At 41.0% G+C, this 19,136-nt stretch overlaps 1 pseudogene; it reads left to right on the top strand.

Annotated features, from left to right (window-relative positions):
- The first annotated feature begins 2,156 nt into the window (after positions 1–2,156).
- Positions 2,157–2,274, top strand: LOC136637256 (5S ribosomal RNA; annotated as a pseudogene).
- The last annotated feature ends 16,862 nt before the right edge of the window (positions 2,275–19,136 follow it).

The raw sequence follows: 19,136 nt of genomic DNA, 5'->3' as shown, positions 1-19,136 counted from the left end.
ATGGAGAGGAAGTACAGATGCTCACAGACTTCATATGTTGGAAGTTCAGGAATGTTACATCTGCATAGATGGAAGAAATTTCAATTACAGAGTTAATAAAAACTGTTAGCAATTTTGTCACAGGTGCTGTTTGAATTGTGTGAGTTGGTCTGTGATGGACGTGGCTGGGTGTTCTCATGCTGTGGCAGGAAGCTGTACTAAATGTACTTTTTATAGTCCTAAATATTCTCTTTGTCCCTCATTACTCTGCTTGTATGAGTTGCTTCCCACACACACCAACTATACATGTACCAGTACCTGCAATCGGTAATGGATCCCAGCTTCATTTCTACATGTTCATTACTTTTTACATACATATGGGCAAATTAAATCTGTGATACCTTCAAAATTTCACACACATCCTGGCATGAGATATGACCACAGACTTGTCTGTCTATATATCTAATCTACATGTATTCAAGGCTTATTTAAGAAGTAGACCTCTCAATCAAGCAATGAGACTAGCATTAAGTAAAGACAGCTGTAATATCAGACTTATTTCCTTGTCCAGCAGGATTTAGGGTTGTACTGTCTTTGTCCATTACAAATTTAGTTCAGTTCTGCTTTTTAGTTTATTTCCCCAGTGTACATGCGAGCACATGTTTTTATCAAATTAAAATGTCAGTAGCAATCTCTGTGGAAAACAGAAAATGGAGTTTCTCAGGCATCGTGGAAAGATGGGCTACTAAAAACTATATGCATCTCACTTTTTAGAATTTTGTGTGAAATTAGAAACATAATTTTCTATTAGCAAGTCCAAGTTCTAGCTACAGAATGCAAATGTCAAAAAATATTGATAATATGACCCACTTAACTTTATGGTGACTTTGTACCTCTCTAGAATGCATTAACTATATAATCGCCTTGTTTCCACCACTTTGTAACATTTCCACAACCATATCACCTTTTCCCCCCCATTCCATCACACCATGCCATTTAGATATACTGATGAGGGATGAGATTTTTCAACACCTGAACAAGATACTGTTTCATTTCGCCATGGACAGACTTCTGTTTCTCATAAAGCAGATGTTGCTGGAAGCAACAAACAAAACTGCTGTGCTAGATTATAATCAGCAACACTTTAATCATAGGAAAAATACCTTAAGCAGATTTACATAGCCATTGAGCATTACAGCCAGTAAAAATCCACTACAATCGCTGAGTAGTGGGTTTGTACATGTGGTAAACAGTAAGGGTGTGCAAGGCTTCTTTATTTTATGTTGGGATTTCATTCATTTTCATAATAAAAATTATAATCTGTTTTGATAATTGGTTTATTCAACAATGAACAATTGGCATTGTTCATTGTTCATTTTTTTGTTACCTATTCATTTTCATAGTGTGATATGGGGCTCACCTTGCAGCATGGCAGAATTATACTTTTTTTCTTTAAAAATTTAATGTGTCAGAGATTCTCCACAATGCCCCAGACTAATGCAATATTAATATCATTCTCTGGGGAAAAATATGGCAGCCTGTATTATAAGTAATTCCCCCAACCCCTTCACTATGAAAACAAATGAGGTAACAAATGGACTGAAGTTCCATAGGCACTTGTTTTCTAATGCAGTAGTTCTCACACTTTTAGCACCTGGACCCACTTTTTAGAATGAGAATCTGTCAGGACCCACCAGATGTGATGTCATGACTGAAAGTGACATCATCAGGAAGGAAAATTTTTAACAATCGTAGGCTACCCACATGTCCCCAGGAGTAAGTTCCATTGACTATCATTGTTAAAGGAATATAGCTTGTTAAAAGTACTGGTCTGTAACGTTTCCTCAAATGCAGTCACATACCATGGTAGCATCAAGTCTAATCTATTAAAAATAAAATATTGAAATGGGGACCCACCTGAAATTGGCTCATGACCCACCTAGTGGGTCCTCCTGACCCACAGTTTAAGAAACACTGTTCTAATCAATTAACATTTGTTGAATAGGCCCAATCAAGTCCCAATTTTCATTTATTATGAAATGAATGTATGTTTCTAGTAAGCTGACTGTGTGCAGGCATCACTAATCAGAGGCTGCAACCTTGTGTACATGTCATTAACCTCAGTGAGGTTCGCTTCTGAATATACATATATAGGTTGAGTCAGATATCTAGGTTACCGTGTAGCAGCTGTTACCCTGCACATGCCCGATCTTGTCTGATCTCGGAAGCTAAGCAGGGTCAGGCCTGGTTAGTACTTGGATGGGAGACCGCCTGGGAATACCGGGTGTTATAAGCTTATACCATAGTCTTTCAAGACTGAAGGTTGCCAACCATGATATCTAGGTTAGTCATGTTTTATGAATGATTATGTGCAATGCAGTTTCTGTACATATGGGATTCACCATGGACAGGAAGGCAATGCATGGGGCAATTTTTAGTTAATCAACATTTGGCTGACCCACAGGTGTGCACATTTGGACCCTGTTGTGTATATGCAACATTGGGCAGAAATGGTTAGTGTTCTACAAAGTATACCATAAGCTCTGTCTGCTCGATGATTGTGGAAGTTATACTTTTTTGTCATAGAATTTCAAGTCATTTGTCACAGATGGAGCTGGTTCTAGAAGCTATGCAATTTTGCTCATGTAGATTTCTGGGCCACATGAGTACTTAATAATAAGCTTGGTGGGTTTTGTGGCTAGTGATCAGTGTACTTATTATCCTGTAGATAAACTACAGCTATACAGGCCTTTAGAGAAATGGAGAGAGTGGAGAAAGTGGAGTGGAGAAAATTAAATCCCTGCAGGGTGTGACTGCCTGAGGCCTTCCAGGCAATTTGTTTTATGTTATAATGCGAACTTTCCTGCAGAGATAGACATGAGGAATCTCAGGGAAAATGTTGTAAGCATCAGGAAATGACAGTGAAATGGGTTCTTAATCAAGTGTAGACACATTTAATTATTTTAGTTTGTTACCAAAAACTTGGATGCATAGTAACTGTTGTCAGTTTTCTTCTTCTCAAGAGATGTAAGGCCCAGCTGGCTGCTGTACATACAAACAAAAATTAATTTTTCGTCTGGCATTCTCTTCTAAGCTGAAATCTGGGCCTCTTGGACATCAGTCATTTCCGTACACACTGAGGAGCAGAATAACTCTATAAATAGGTGACTTTAAAGCTGGTCTAAGCCAAAGTTTATCCTCAGAACCTACCTTCAGTTTATTCTTCAGAACCTGCCTTCAGTACCCTATGTACTGTAAAGTGACACTGCCATAGACAATGTGTCTTTTTAATGAGTAACTGCAAATACTGTACTTCTACACATCCGTGACTATGAGGAAAGATCTCCAGGGCGGAAAATATGATTTTTTAGGCCTGTTGGAGCTATGAGCTTTCTAGAAAACTGCTTGTGTGCAGGTATCACCATGCATATGCATAGCTTTTCCATGTCTCCACAAACTAGTCAAGTTGCCAATGAAAATAAAAGGGGGGGGGGAGATTTAGAACCTAGTCCTATGCATGTCTACTTACATGCACAGAACTAGAAGTAAATCCCAATATAGTCAATGGGATTTACTCACATGTACGTGTGACCAGGATTATAACTTTAGGTCCCAATCATATCCCCTGCTGATGCAACTGTGCCAAAAAAGGCATGCACTGCATCCAGCGGGGGGGGGGGGATGACCTGAGGGGGGAAAAGGGAGGTAAGTGTTAAACATTTATATTTACACACCCCCAGGGCTTACAGGGTAGTATGGCTCTACAAGGTATGGCCACCTTGGAGAGCCAGGGTGGTGTAGTGGTTTGGGAGGTGGACTTAGACCTGGAAAATCCCAGTTCAAATCCTCCCTTAACCATGAAGCTTCCTGGGTGACCTTGGCCCAGTCACTTTTTCTCCGTCTTACCTACCTCACAGGTTGTTGTGAGGACAAAAAGAGGGGAGCAGCTGTGTACACTGCCCTGAGCTCTTTGGAGGAAGGGCAGTGTTAAAAATAAAAGTAAATGATGTACAGTACCATTTTTGGAAGCATATGTCCATGAAGAGAAAAGAGGCATGGAGGTCCTCAATGGAGGCTCTGGCAAGCACCATTGCCCCAGGATTCACCCCTCCCTCTGCCCCATTTATCCTGCTAACTGCTCAGTTTTGCCTGCAGCCTGCCCCCTCCCAGCTCACCCCCCGCCTTTTCCACTGCTTTACTTGGTCTGATGGGTATAGTGGGGTCTGGCCATGGTACTGCCACCTCTCTTGTTCCATCAGTAGCCATTTTACAACAGCGTAAATTACTTCCTCTGTCATAATAGGCTCGGCCTAGGATTAGGCTGTTAATCAGTGTGTTCACCTCCAGGCCTGACAGGATTCTTTTAGTCAAAAGCCGGAATTTTGGACTGGTTGTCCGAATTATTTGAGTAAATGACAGCAACATCCTTTCCACAGCACACATGCTTTCAGGCATCAGGCTAAATGTATGGACACGTAATTCCACTCTCGCTTCCCTATGTTCAGCTTATACATGTACTGAAGGTGAAAATATGGCAGAAGGAGCTGGGCAGAGCACAATGCAGCTGAGTACCTGTGATATCACGAAACACTTCTGGAGTGTTCTTCTCTTCTCTACCCCCTTCCCAATAATTTATTATAAAATAAATTCTGATATGATGGAAATAGGGGAATTTCAGACAAGCCTGCACAAATATAATTGAAACCAAAAATCCACTCAACCAGAAACTATAATAAGGTTCATTAAACAAGACATATAAGATTCATTTCAATCAAGAACTAGTTCGTATCAAATAAGAACCACACTAATTCATTGTGATTGGTAAATCTGTTCCAATATAACACAAATTAACTCCAATGTTCCCAATTTAAAAATTAAGCAATAATGATCTTCTCTGCCTTTCTCTTCCTTCCCTAAACATAATCAAATCAAATTGGTGAGAATTACCAAATGTAGGGTATCTCACACATGTCTCAGTCAGTTCTCAAACAGGGGTTCTGGCCTCCTGCAGTTTTTTCAGCTTAAAAACAAACTTCAAAGGAACTAGACATCAGCTGTTACCATGTACACAAATAGTGCTTTTAAACTTGGGCTGTGATAGTCCACCCAGGGACACTGGGGGAGGGCAATGCTGAAAAGGAGCTTAACATCAACTAAGGAGGCAGCTGCATGCATCATTTGAAGAGCACAGACAAAGGGGAGTTGGGCTCTCTCTGCACCTAAAAGCTAGTGCTGGCTTCTGCTTTTATGTACACCTGTAATCATCTTGGGTGTAGACTTTAGGCAATTTCATATGTGATATTTTTTTCCATATGTCTTGTACCTGTGATTCATATGTAAACCCTACACCAGTGGTTTCCAAACTTTTTAGCACCAGAACCCACTTTTTAAAACAACACTCTATTGGGTCCCACCTAGGTAGGTTTACCAGACTTTTTAAAAAGGAGATCGAGAAAGAAATAATAGGTATTTATTTATTTATTTACTAGTAGTAGTAATAACCAGAAAAAGACCCTCAAACTTTATCTCCCTATATTTACACATGCTTGTAAACTGCAGGGACTCAGCTCCTTGCAGGGCAGTCAGCAGCTATCTTGGAAGCTGCAGGAGGCTCAGCTCTTTGTAGGGTAATTAGCAGCTAACTGATTTTTGGATAGCCTCAGGGCTTTTAGTTATCTGATTTTTCCATCACCCTTAAGCAACCCACCAAAAATCGGGTCATAACCCACCAGTGGGTTCTGACCCACAGTTTGGGAATCACTACCCTACACTGATTAGAATGTACATACGATTCAAAAATGGACACTTGTGATTCGTACCCCATGCTGATAACTTTAATCTGCGCACACCTTGCACCAAAGGCACCTTTGCAAAGGCCCATTGAGTTAGACTGGCAGCCAGCCCAAGCAAGTTAGTCTTTAACAAAGCTGGCTGCCAAAGCATTATTCTTATGAACATCATTGAGTAGTCATCTGGAAGTATGTGTCCCTGTAGCTTCTATATGCCTGGCTGCAGGAAGATTCATTCTTGAAGTATTCAGGGATTCCTGGCATACTGTAACAATACCTCCATTTGTGAGAAATTAAAACATTTCCCATTTATCCAGGTCAGGATGACTGCAAGGTATACCTGAATGATCTGAATCTATTACCTATGGTGTGGTGGGAACTGTAGGCTGCTACGTTTGAAGGATCTCTGTGGTTTCAGTTTAGCCAAAGGCAAGACAGACTGAAACCTCCTGGTTAACAAAACACCTGAACACTTCTCAAAATTGTAGAAAGAATGGGGGGGGGGTAGTACGTGTGTGTTTGGCCCATTTAAGAAATTTAATCTAAAGAAGTATTACCAGAGCCATTAGAAAAAAAGAATAGAGAGACTTTTCGGTCACACTAAATAGCTAGTCTCATTAAGTAGGATATGGATCAGAGCTGGGGCAGATTTCTAACAGGAAGTCATAGAAAATGTACCAATGCATGGATACTATTGTATGGGTACTGAGATTAGAGAGAGGGTAGGAGTTTTCTCTCATTAGGTTTGCAAGAGATAGGTTTACCCTCTGGAGCAATACCTGTTATCTATAAATTTATGATGGTATAATGAAGATGCTATAACACACATTGTTATCTCCTAAGAACTGGTTCACAACATCAAGTTGCCTCCATGCAATTATATTGACTTGCACACAGGCCATACTCCCTATGAAATAGTCTCTCCACCTGTGGGTGTATATGCTCATTTCTGAATTATCTCATTTCTGAATTTGATAAAGTGAAAGATTTGGCACAGGGGTTATATATAAAGAGAGACGGAGAGAGAGCACTGAAACATATGTATGAAAATCAGTAGCAGTCTGACAGTTTATTTTGATAGTAGCTTAGTCAATAAATTGCTGAAACCTTAATCTTGACTAATGACTTAAGATAGCTTTATGTTAGTGCTTCCCAATCATTTTAGCAGTGACCCACTTCAACAGCTGGTAGTGCACCAGAATGCCTTGCAGTGGCTGGGTAGTAACCCAGAATGCAGTGCCACAGATGGCAGCAGCCTGCAACGTATTTGTGATTCACCACAAAATTGGCTCACAACCTACAATTTTGGAACTGCTGCTTTATGTGCGCATTTAGCATGCATGAGGGCCAAATCATACGAGTATACAAAGCTATAGAAGAGCTCTGTAGGAAGTTTGGCTGGTTGGGACTAAAAGATGACCTTCACTTTTGGGTCTGAGGTATGGAAACTCCCTTCCTCTGAGAGGTATGTTTGGCCCTCACCTTACTGGCCTTTTGACCAGGGGCTAAAACCATTCTTTTTAGGAAGGCTTGGAAATTTCATTCATTCAATCCACCTTTACTGGCATAAACAATCCATCAAGAAAACAAAATTAAAACATTCAAGGTTGCCACCAGTCGTTGATCAGGCACTGAAATACAGATGAATTTACGCCTTGACAGTGCCTTAAATAAATATTTTGCAACATTTGATGAGCGGCACTCATTTCTCCTGTCCAACAAGTACCGGACTCTTTTGGGGTCAGATCGCAAGAACATGACTGGCGACTCTCCAATGGTCTATTGATTTAATATAATTTTCCCAAATAGACGATGAGATTGGAGAAATTGGGGAAACATAATGATGGAAAAAACCTGAAGTAATATGCCAAAATTGTTTAGAATTCTTAGACAAAATGGCTCTATGGAGTAAATTCCACCTTGCAAGAGAGGATTGTTGATGCGCAAATTCAATAGCCTCTCTAACATGACTTCTCAGTTCAAAATAGCGTGGAAGTAGAACTGAAGCCCCTGATTCTTTGAACGTCCTGAAAAGCTTTCTAAGTTCTAATTGGATCCCTAAAAAGGAATCACATGAGACTATGTTCGCCCCACTCTTTTTAGGGCCCAAATTCTGAGGCGGGGATCGTTTTAAGGCAGAGATAAATAATTCTAAAAAGTCTTCAAACTTGGCCATAAAATCAGAAGGGGTCTTTGACGATAAGAAAGTAGATTTAGCAGTAGCTGCCAAGTCAGAAAATTGTAAATTTTTAAAAATCCTTAAAGATGTTTCATCCCAGAGAATTTTGGGGTGAGATACACTAAAAAGGGAAGGCATATCTTAAGGAGAAGAGAAAGAAAAGGTCATCGTGAGCAGCAAAACACAGCTAAGGGGGAGGTGATCGCTAAACAAAGGATCTCCCACTGCAAATTCTCTCACAGATGAAAACATGGGGGCAGGAATCAAAATATAATCAATTACACTATTACCATGTCTGGAAATAAAGGTGAAATCTCCTTAGTCACCCATATCTGATAAGCCATTGAGCCATATCAGACTCCAGCACAGGCTGAATTTAGCTAAGTAAATACCAGCGTCATTGATCACTTGGTCCTTTGATTTGCGTTCAAACAGTAATAGGGGAGATCTAAGTCATCCATGGAATTACAAATTTGTGAAAAGATGACATGATCTGAACAAATTCTCACATTCAGGTCCCCTAAACTAAGAATTTTGACTCCCACAAATCTGCGTTCCAGATCTCCCATGATCTGATTGAAATAGTTCCATTGGAGCTTCCCAGTGGCTTTAGTTTGTGATGGTGGAATATAAATATTGACTAACAAAACGTCCCAGGGCGATGATGACAGCTTGACAATCTGTATCTTACAGTAACTATCAGACATAAAAATAAAACCAATTGGGAAATGCGTTAAAGACAAGACTGCCATCCCACCCGAAGGACAGCCTTTGGCGTGAGACTTAGTTGCTGGTAAGGAAATAACATTATACCCTTCTAGAGTAATAGGACAGACCATCCAAGTTTCTTGGAGACAAATTATATCATTGTTTTTTTAAAAAGGGTATAAAATCAGGGGCCTTGAGCTTAGAAGCCCAGCCCGCCACATTCCAAGAAAGAAATCTAGCCAAATTGGTATCTGTTGAAATAGGCGGTTCTGTAAGTCAATCCCTGTAATCTAAAGGGTCAGGATCATTGGTTAGGGGCATCTCAAGAACATCAGTTTGCAAGGGAACTGAATGTCTGGGAGTCTGCTTGGAAATTATAGCAGGTTTGTTTTGTAAAATATTTTAATGCTGCTTTGTGTTTTTTCTTTGCTGTTGCTTTTTTGATTGTCATTTTGCTGATCAGTTTTAATTTTGATATAATGTATTTTTCTTAACTAGTTTCAAATTCCTGTGAGCTCCTTGTGTGTCCCCTTAGGAACAAAGTCAGGACATAAATCCCCTAGATCAGGGCTGCTCAGGGGATGGATCCGGGGTGCAGACAGATCTGTCCACCCAGTGAGCAAACATTTTCGTTCCACCACTGCACAATTTCTGGGTGTATCTGGGCACAAGGCTGCTCCGGGCAGTTGCGTCCACCCGGATGTTCTGTTGCACAGCCTTCTGAGATGCCAGGTGTCTGCAAGAGCATCCTGGTGCTCAGATTTACCCAGAAGAGGAGCCGTGCGGAGGTGGATCGAAAAGCTGTGGTCTGAACAGGGATCACATTTTCATTGGACAGTGGTCGCTACTTTAGGCGCTGCTGCCCTAGATAAATAAAGAAGGTTGACTTCTGCTGAGTGAGAATATTGAGCCATCTAGCTTGTTATTGTTTATGCTGACTGGCAGTTGCTCTCCCTCAGGCAAGGATCTTTCTCAGCCCTATCTGGAGATGCTGGGACCTGATTGAACCTGGAGATCTGATTGAACCTGGGACTTTGTTCATGCAGAGCACATGGCCTGTCACTGAGCTACAGCCTCTCCCAGCCTTGGCAGTATTCTAAGGGGGAAAAAAGGCCATCTGAATTAGAGAAATCTTGGCTGCTATAAATATTCATTCATTTCCTACAGTATGTAATAAATTCATGTATCTTAATGGGAAAAAAGCAATAAGGAAAACTTTAGAAATATAATTATTCAGTTCAAACAATTGGATGGAAATCATTAGGCACCCTCAGAAGTGGCATCCTATTTATATTTATTTTTCACATTTTTTATACCATTCTTCCTTTCAGGAACTTGGAGTGGTGTACATAGTTTCTTCCCTGCTTTTGTCCTCACAAAGAGCCCTGGGAGCTTAGTGAAGCTAAGAGATAGTGACTGGCCCAGGTCACCCAGGAAGCTTCATGGATTTAAACCTGGCTCTTCCAGGTCTAATACCCAAGTCACTACACCATCCTGGCTTTCATCCTGGCATCTTCCATTATACCTGACACCAGGGAGTGTCATGAATAATTACATGTTAGGCCTAGGTTGGCATGTGAAGCCTGAACCAAACTAAGACAGTGTAACTGAGAAGTTGTTAGTAGTTCCCAGCTGCAGGAATGTGAATAAATAAACAAAAGGATTTGTTGTTTCTCCTTTGCTAGCCAGGAAGGACAGATAACAAGAATTACAACCAATTGGAATATTTAGCACCTTAGCAGACAGAGGGGCGCCTTATCAAGGGTGACTGAGTGCAGCTGTGGATCTCCAGTTGGGAGGGGTAAGAACTATGAGGGGTTAGCAACCACGCCAACTTTGAGAAGGTTCTGTTCCTCAAGGGTTCTGATTGGACAGTCTAATAAGTATGAAGTCACCTCAGTACTATTAGCATAAGAAGTATAATAATGAGTGCCCAGGGGGTGTGTGGGGGTTCCTTCTTGGACAGAGTTTTGGGTGTAACATCCTGCACGCGTGTGAGCTCCATTGTTCATCATGGGCACCTGGTCCCATAGGTAGCTCTGGAGCTAAGAGATCTACAAGAGTAACTGACCCAGGTGAGAGATAGGTATTAATAGAGATAGCCAGCTAGCTTTATTATTTTATTGCTGATATGTTTCCTAGATGTTTATGCCTCTAGCATTTGCTGCCTTATTGTAGAGTGTGTAACCTTATGTGCTTAATAAGCTAAACTATCTTTTACTAAGTTGTTTCATTGTCTGTTGGGGACAAAGGTTCAGAATCCTGCCTAGCCATTCAGCAAGCTACCAAGTGCTCATTGAGGTCTAGTAACTTGAGGACTGAGGCTTTAATTGGAGAAAGAGCTCAGTGCCTGCAAGGGATAGAATTAAGCCTAGAGGGTCTCAGTGTGCCTGGACTGAGGCACTGGCACGTACAGGGTGGTGGCAGTACTACTGGGTAAGGGGCCTTGAGGGCTTTAGGGTCTGAAAACCAAGAACCCTGAGCACCCAAACCCCCCTTTGTTTACGACAGGAAGGACAGTGAGAAGATAAGGAAAGAGAGAAAGAACCTGCCCATTCTCTCCTGCTGCTGCAGTAGGAAAGTAACTAGGTGGGTTGAGAGAGGAGTTCTTCTGAGCTGGAGAAGAATTTGAGGGATCATACTGTCTCATTTTTCAGAAGAGCCAAGGTTTGTATCTTGCCAAGTTTCATATTTTGAGCCACACACTACAAAGCTCCAGAACATCTGTAGTTGCAATCCTAAGCAATATTACTTGGGAATAGGTTCTACTGTATTAAGTGGTAATGTCTGAGCTGCATATGCTTGTCAAGAAGGTGGCTAAAGAGGTGCTATGGCAGTGAGGATAAGAACCACTGTTAATATATTTTAGCCAGTCAGACCAAGAGCTTGCATGACTCATCTTGACATGCTGTAGACATGAGATCAGACAAACTTTAAAATGGGACTTGATAAGCAAAAAGTTGAGACAGTTGCAGGAATTATTAGAACTTGTAGTCTGTATATATTTACGTAATGTAAGAGGAATGCATGAGACAGACATCATTCTGTTTCAACTTACCTTGGGAAAATATTTGCACTCTGCAGAGGGATATATATGCCAGAAAACCTCTAATCAAATCACTGACACAGATTTTCACTTAAGCGAAATCTAGTCTAATTACAAAACAAATCTATTCAAGACAATTTCACTAAAAGGTAGGATTTTATGTGAAAGTAGAACTTGATTCACTGAAGGAAACTTCACCTCTCTTGAGTTGCCTTTGTTTTCTATCTACAAAATGGAATTTCTCCAAATCAAAAATAGTGCCAATTGGCTAGCACCTGTCATGTTACCAACTCATCCCTGGAGTGGTCTTGCAACTGTGATTTTTTTGTAATAATAATGATTTATATATATCTCTTACTGAGTATGCAAACCACTTCATATATTATCCTGATGGAATTCTTACAATAACCCTGCAAAGAAGTTGCAAGGGCCACCTTGTGGGTTTGTGGGATGACTCAAACCACCCAAAAAAAATAAAAATAAAAACTTGACTTGCTGGGCAGTCTATTACTTTAAATTTTTCTTTTAAAAACAGACCACCTTGAAGCATGGGGACGGGGGTAAAACTGCCAGCTTTATCCAGCATCCTATGTGCATGTATAAGGCAACATAAAGTCAGGATCACAGCACAATTTAAAAACAAAACACCACTGTGGCCACTGTTAAGAATATTGTGTCTGTTTTCACCCAAATAGGAATTTGCCAGTAAGTTATCTGTCAATACATTGTGAGCTATCTGATTTCCAAAGAAGCATTCAGTTATCTAGCCAGGAAGATAGGCTGACTGCCATAATCAAAGAGATTTTATCATTTGTGTCTAGACATCGAGTGGATAGTAGTAACTACATCTGAAAGTTGAAGTCATTTATGTTTGATGCCTGAAACTGCATTACATCAGTTGAAGCTGTAGGAGAGAGTCGTGATTGACTGATGAGCTAATTTATAATTTCTCCATTCTGGTTATATAGTTCCTATCCCTGATTTTTAAAATATACCCACGTAAGGCTCTGAAATGTGGTATTAGCAAGTTCTACGTATTGAAGTGTTGGTAAAAGCTGCTTTGGGTTTAAAATGCGAGCTAGTCAAATGAACAATCACAAAATTGTTTCTTTAGGCATCTTTTAGTACCTTCCCACAAATATTGGTTTTGCTTCCAGAGTAAGAAGTACAACATGGTACATTAGCTAGAGCATAAGAACAAGTATACCAGGTTAGATCAGCCCATCAAACTCTTTTCCCAAAGACAAAAAATGTTATATTTACATATTTACTGGCTGCTGGTGGTGGCAGAGATCTTGCTGATGTTCCTCCCAGCAGACCTGCCAGCATAATAGTATTGGCCTCTGGGGAAAGGGGATATGCGCAAGCAAGTGCTTCCTTCTCCTGCCCCAGAGACCAACTGGATCTTCCCAAGCTGCAGAAATCTGCCCACTTGGGAACACCCCTGACTGCATTGTCCTCTGGGCTGGGAAAGGGAGGTTCCCAAGCAGGAACAGTGAGAAGATAGTGCAATGCAATGCAGCCTGGAGGTAAGGGAACAAAGGGGCCTCTGTGACTGCCACCCCACCCAAGGATGCAGCATATGCCCCATTGACACCACTGCACCAGCCCTGGAAAATTGGATAGGATTGGGCCCTTACTCTTTAAACCATACTGAGTTTGTTCTCACAGCACAACTTTCTGGCACATATTTAGGAGCAAAAAGGATTGTTCACATGCAGTTAAATAGTCTAGGGCTAAAGTTTACCTTAAAAAGGGATTTTTAGCACTTACTTTGTTTTGATAGGGCAGCAGCCTTGTACTAAATGTTCCCTTAGGTCCTAGCATTTATTGAGGTCAAAAATCAATCAGTGGCAGTCTGTAGTGATTTGTTCTGTTAAAAAGACTGGAATGTGTGTATTGTTTCTTCAGGGAGATATACCGATACATGAATTACCTTATCCCAAAGACAAATTCCTGTGCCCTTTGACATATTTCATCTGAAATTGCTTTTAAAGTAAGTCTTTTATTTTGTAGAACAGCAGAGAGACTGAATTTTAAAACTTGCATTGCTAAGAGCAGTTCTTATACAGAAAGGGTAAAAAAAAAACCCATAATGTTCAGACACATGACTGCTTCCCCAGTGGCTTTTCAAAAACAAAACTGAAAGCAGCTGTAAACAAAGGCAATCTGGATTATAGCGGAAGGGTACATCATCTTTCCCTATGGGTTGGTTTTCCTGTCAAAAAATGTGCCCCCATAGCAAACTGCTTTCTATCTCATAGGGGAAAATATAAGGGGATTTGCATATTTTCCCATGTGGTGAAAAGTAGTTCCAAGAAGCAGCCCTTAGGCAGGGCCCATGGGTGGTGGTTCAGGGGATAAATTGTACCCAGGCCCAGGCCAAAAGAGGAGGACCAGGAGCCAAAGGAAGGGGCCCAAAAATTTCCTGAGATCTCAGAAAATGTTTTCATATACAGTTGTACGTTGCTTAGCGACAGGGATGCAGACCTGCACCCCTGTCACCAAGTGAGGCTTGATGTGATGCAAAGCGTCTGAAAAGCAAGGGTAGCTGTGCTCCCCTTGCCTCCAAAGGTTTTTTCTGAGCCTTGTAGAGGTTCAGAATGCCCATTTTGGGTGAAAACATGCAACTTCCAGTTTCCCAGAAACCAGAATTCACGTGTTTTCACCCAAAATGGCCAGTCTGAACCTCAGAGAGGCAGCACACAGATGCGTGCTGCCTCACTGAGGCTCAGAAAAGCCTCTGGAGACGAGGGGAGCAGAGTTCCCCATGGCTTTGGAGGCTGGGAGGGGATGAACAGGGACCAGCAGCGGCCATTGCATATGTGGACTGTCGCTGGCCAGAATGTTGCTAAGCAACTCTCACCTATATTCTTTGAAGTCAAGCATTCAGATTTTGTGTAAGCCTACATAGTTTCATATATTGTAATTAACTGAAATTATGATCCAATGGAGAAGGGAAAGGGCCCCAAAGAAGCTTTGTACCCCAAAAAGGAGCCGGAAAGAAACTTTGTACCCCTGATAAAATTCCTCTCAGAGGTCCTGTTATTGGGAAAAGAAATAAGAGCCACTCCATATCATCAACAATGTCCATACTGCAGCCTCACCCAGCTACTTTGTGTCAATCTCAGAGAAAACATTGTGGTTTTGACCCTCATTGTTTTTTCAGGTCTCTGTGTTCATTAGTCCAGCTCCTGAGGTGTTCGTTTCAGACATTTTGGATACAGGAAGGCAGCAGCTATGAATCATATGCCCTGTAAGACATAATAAGCCCATTCTGTAAAATTTCTAGGGACTTGTGCATCTCTACTGTGTACAGGCAAACAGCTTTATTTCCCCTTTCAGCATCTTACATTTTCAGAGTCAGAGGTGTCCGAACAACCTCATCAATCCATTAGCACTGCTGTTGCAGTGATGAATCCTGTTCTGTGCTTGGAAGGTCAAGAAAGGGGAATCTTTTTTGCTATTGCCTGGTCTTCCGAAAATAGCAACTTGATTTGATGAGTGCAACATTCCCTGTCTCTCTCTTTTCCCAAGAAGTGTCTGAGATTTTTGTTTTTTCAAAACAACAACAACAACAAATAATGCATCTTTCTAACATACTTTGGGTCACAACGTATTTAGACACAGCATTGATAAACTTTTTTCCCTGGTGGCCACTGGACGTAAGATTAGTGGAATACTTTTTCACTCAAGTGGCGATTCCAGTATATTGTCAATTCATGGCAATATCTATTCTATTTACTTCAACTGGTTTAACCACGCTTCTCTTCGCCAGGGAAATCTGGCAATTGTTCAGAGAGGATTAGGAGTCTCTAATGGACAACTTATGCCACCCTAGCTGGGAGTTTCTGGGACCGCTAACTTCCACGGAGCCAAAATAAATTTGTAGTGCAAATCTACTAGAAGAATAATTATAATATCAGATGATCTGGGAGTCCCATTCCCAAGCTCCAATGAGGTGAATGTAGCAATGTAAAAGATGGCTAAGAAGGAAAAAAAGGTTTGTCTGTTTCCATAGAAACCTGTACCTGGTCTCTCTTGCAGTGTAATCAAAGAGATAAAAATAACAGTGTTCCTTCAGTCCAGGAAAGGGGAGCCTCAACCAAAAATGTTATCTTTAAAGAATGACCATGTCTGCTTTGATTTAAGTAAGGAAAAGCTGAAACGTTGCTTTGAAAAAAAGCTTACTTTCCTATGGATTAAAGAAAGAGAAATAAATCATGCAATGCATTCTAGGGTGATATTGGGCAAAGGGAGGAACCAGCAGTGATCCAGAGGGGGTAGGGGAGGCAAAAGCCCCAGCTGCCGTGCCTGTGGGCCCTGTCGGGGCAACCCTGCCATAGTGCCACCCCCACTGGCCGCAGCACAGCTGCCCACTCCACCCACCTTCCAGAGCTGTTCCGGGGGCAGGAGAAGCCCTGAATGCATCCATGGGTGCTCAGAAAGTCTTCTAAGGCCTCTAGAGTGCCTTTAACAGCACTTCCAGTTTTCGTCAGAAAAATGGATAAGGGCAGTGCAGAAGCTTCAGAAGGCTTATGAGCACCCTGGATCATCATGTGTGTAGTGGAGTAAGTCCCCCGGGAGTGGCATGTTGTGTTCCTGTGTCCTAGGGTGGCACAGGGACCAGGTCTGCAACTGAGAGGAGCCTCGCATGACCAGGAAGAGGCTACAGGCAGCTTGGAAGACTGCCTGCTGCACTTTCAAAGTAGCGGTTTCAGTAGCGGTTTGTTTTTATTTTCCCTACATTTGTAAAGTGTGCCCCCTGTGGATTCACAGTGTCTGCAGGGGGAGGCGTCTGATATAGGAGGGTTATACCTGTATATATGAAACTCTTTGAACACTCAAACACAGCAGAAATGCCAGGTACTCTTATTAAATATTAAACCTTGCCCCCACACTTAAAATTTGTTAAACTATTAGTATTGAGGGAGACAAAGAACAGAAAGCTGGCAGACAAAGAATTTGGCTTTGAGCTAGCCCATTAGACCATGAAGCCACCTGATTTCCAAGAGTGGGAAATTCCACCAACTCAGGTGACCCCCCCCCCCCATATCCAATTCCATAGGTAAAGCCAGGTGAATGTTCACATGTGATAAAAAGCAGGGATGTGTGAATCCCTTTTGCTCAGGCTCTATGATGGAAGCACTGGATGCTTCTCAGGGGCTTGCCTAACTCAACTTGCTGCAAGTGTTTGTGTGTGAAAGAACCAGAGACAGCCTGAGCAAGTAGGGAAGGAAGTAACCAGACAGTTAAATGCGGGTTTTCACTTTATGTTGTCTTGTTTTTTAACATCCTTACCTCCACTTCTTTCCTCCTTTTGCTAGGATCTTTGCTTTGGTTTTATCCCTTGTGTTTTTTCCATCCATTATTGTGATGTTTTAAATTTTTTATAAACTATTGTTTTTTTGTTTGCTGAATTGGTCTCAGGACATTCGAGAGCGGAGAGCCACATCTCTTAAAGTCTCATTTTGCTGCTTTTAAGGGGACCCAGATTTTGGGACTCTCTGTTAATCTGGGAGTGAAGTTTTCCAAAAGTGGTTTTCTTCTCTGGACTCTCTAGCTTTGGGTTGTGGCAAACCACTTTTTCCCAGTTTACACAGTAAAAGACTGATGTGGAGAAGGATGCTGTCACCAACCGCTATACCCTGTGCCAGTTTAGGCCTTTACACTAAGGCACTGTGTAAGAACTAAAACAGGAGGACAAATTTAGCTTTTTATGATAGCTGGTAATTAATTTTTTTATAATTAAGACACAAGCCATAATAACAAACACAAGCCATAATAAATAATAATATATTCAGGGCGCAATCCTACCAAGTGGCTTGCGCTATATATAAGGCAAGGCCAACAGAGAGGACAAAGAAATGTTATGATGTTTTGTTCAAATGTATGTATGTAGCCATTATGCTGAATAGTGCTTATGAACCAAATGTTATGTTATGTAAGGAGAAGATGTATGTTTAAAGAGTCCAGCATACCCAAAGTAAGCCAAAATGTATGTTTGCTCAGAAGCAGCCTTCTGTTTCGCTGCTCAAGCAGGCCCAGAAAAGCAACTTTGCTCTCTTTCTCTCTGAGAGGGTCTGTTTGTGCAACAGGCCAGTGTGAGCCACTTATGCTGAAACTAATCATTTATGCAAATGCTTGTTCATGCAATGTTATGAGTAAATTAGTTAGGCTTATATATATGTTCCCATAAGACAAATTTGCAAGGATTCATTTCTTCCCTCTCTGTTTGAAACAGTTTGAAGTAGGCCAAAGGTACAGCTAGCCATAAATAAGCCCAATTAAAGTGTTATTTGACAGCTAGCAAATGTTCTTTTGAAGGAATTAGAGAGGACCCCAGCTAAAATGCAGGAAAATTCCCCTTTTAAATAAGTGACCCAGGGAGAAGAAAAGGTTTGAAATAAAATTCATTTAGGCTTCTCTAGGATTAAATACACCAATGGATTAATTATTGGTAATATGATAGGGAAAAAATCAAATGCTAGGTCCCAGCTTCAAGCAGGCACTGCCTAAGGAATGTTCAGTTTTAAGGAATGTCCAGGCAAACCGCCAAAGGAACTGATATGTCAAGATGAGTAGCTAATTAGCAAAAGTTGTATTTTGTACAGTTTTAATAGGCTTTTCTTTCTAAAAAGGATGCAATAGGAAAAGCTAAGTTGAATGTTAGAATGTGATTCAACAAGTTTTCCCTTTTTAGCCAAACACATAAAGTATACAGTTATGCTTAGAACATTTTAAATGCTAGAAGCCTGAGTGTTTAAGCATTTCACAAATAAACAAAGGCAAATCTAGGGGGATGCTCAGAGGACAGAGAGTGGAAGCTGGTCAGGCAGTCCTGAAGGGTGTTGCTCTTGGCAGCCTGCCAGAATGAATTCAGAATATCCAGTTGTCAAAAAGTTAATTGGATTGATAAATGGAGCCAGGCTGAACAGAAAATACACCCCCAAAAGCTTGAAAGTCAAGCTGGACAAAAAGAGCATTTTGGAAACAAAAGACGTAACTAAACCAGGAAAACAGCTTTAATAATGATTGAAGCTATTCTTTAAAGTATAGTTGATACAAGTATGGTAGTTTAAGTGAATTTTAATAGGTTAATTGTAAGAATACACAGAGAAGTGAGAATTGACAAGTAGCAGCCAGAAGCAACCTTGAAAGGCTAAAGTTAGTTGGAGTACATTCCAATTCTGTAAGATTCAAAGTCTTGTTTGATGTTTTAACTGAAACATAACTCATAAGGAGATTTGAAAATAATGAGAAGTCAAAGATGCACCTGGCCAGGAAATGAGATAATTAAAGAACTTATATCTTAGCACCACGATGCGTAAAATAAAGAGACATAACTTAAATCATTTTAAGAAAGTCTGAGCTAAGCAGCCATTAATCTTGTCCAACAAGACTGGACATAGGCACTCTAATGAGGACACTTGTA

The sequence above is a fragment of the Tiliqua scincoides genome, chromosome 1, assembly GCF_035046505.1.
Source record: "Tiliqua scincoides isolate rTilSci1 chromosome 1, rTilSci1.hap2, whole genome shotgun sequence".
Taxonomy (NCBI): domain Eukaryota; kingdom Metazoa; phylum Chordata; class Lepidosauria; order Squamata; family Scincidae; genus Tiliqua; species Tiliqua scincoides.
This window is presented reverse-complemented; position numbering and strand designations above follow the sequence as displayed.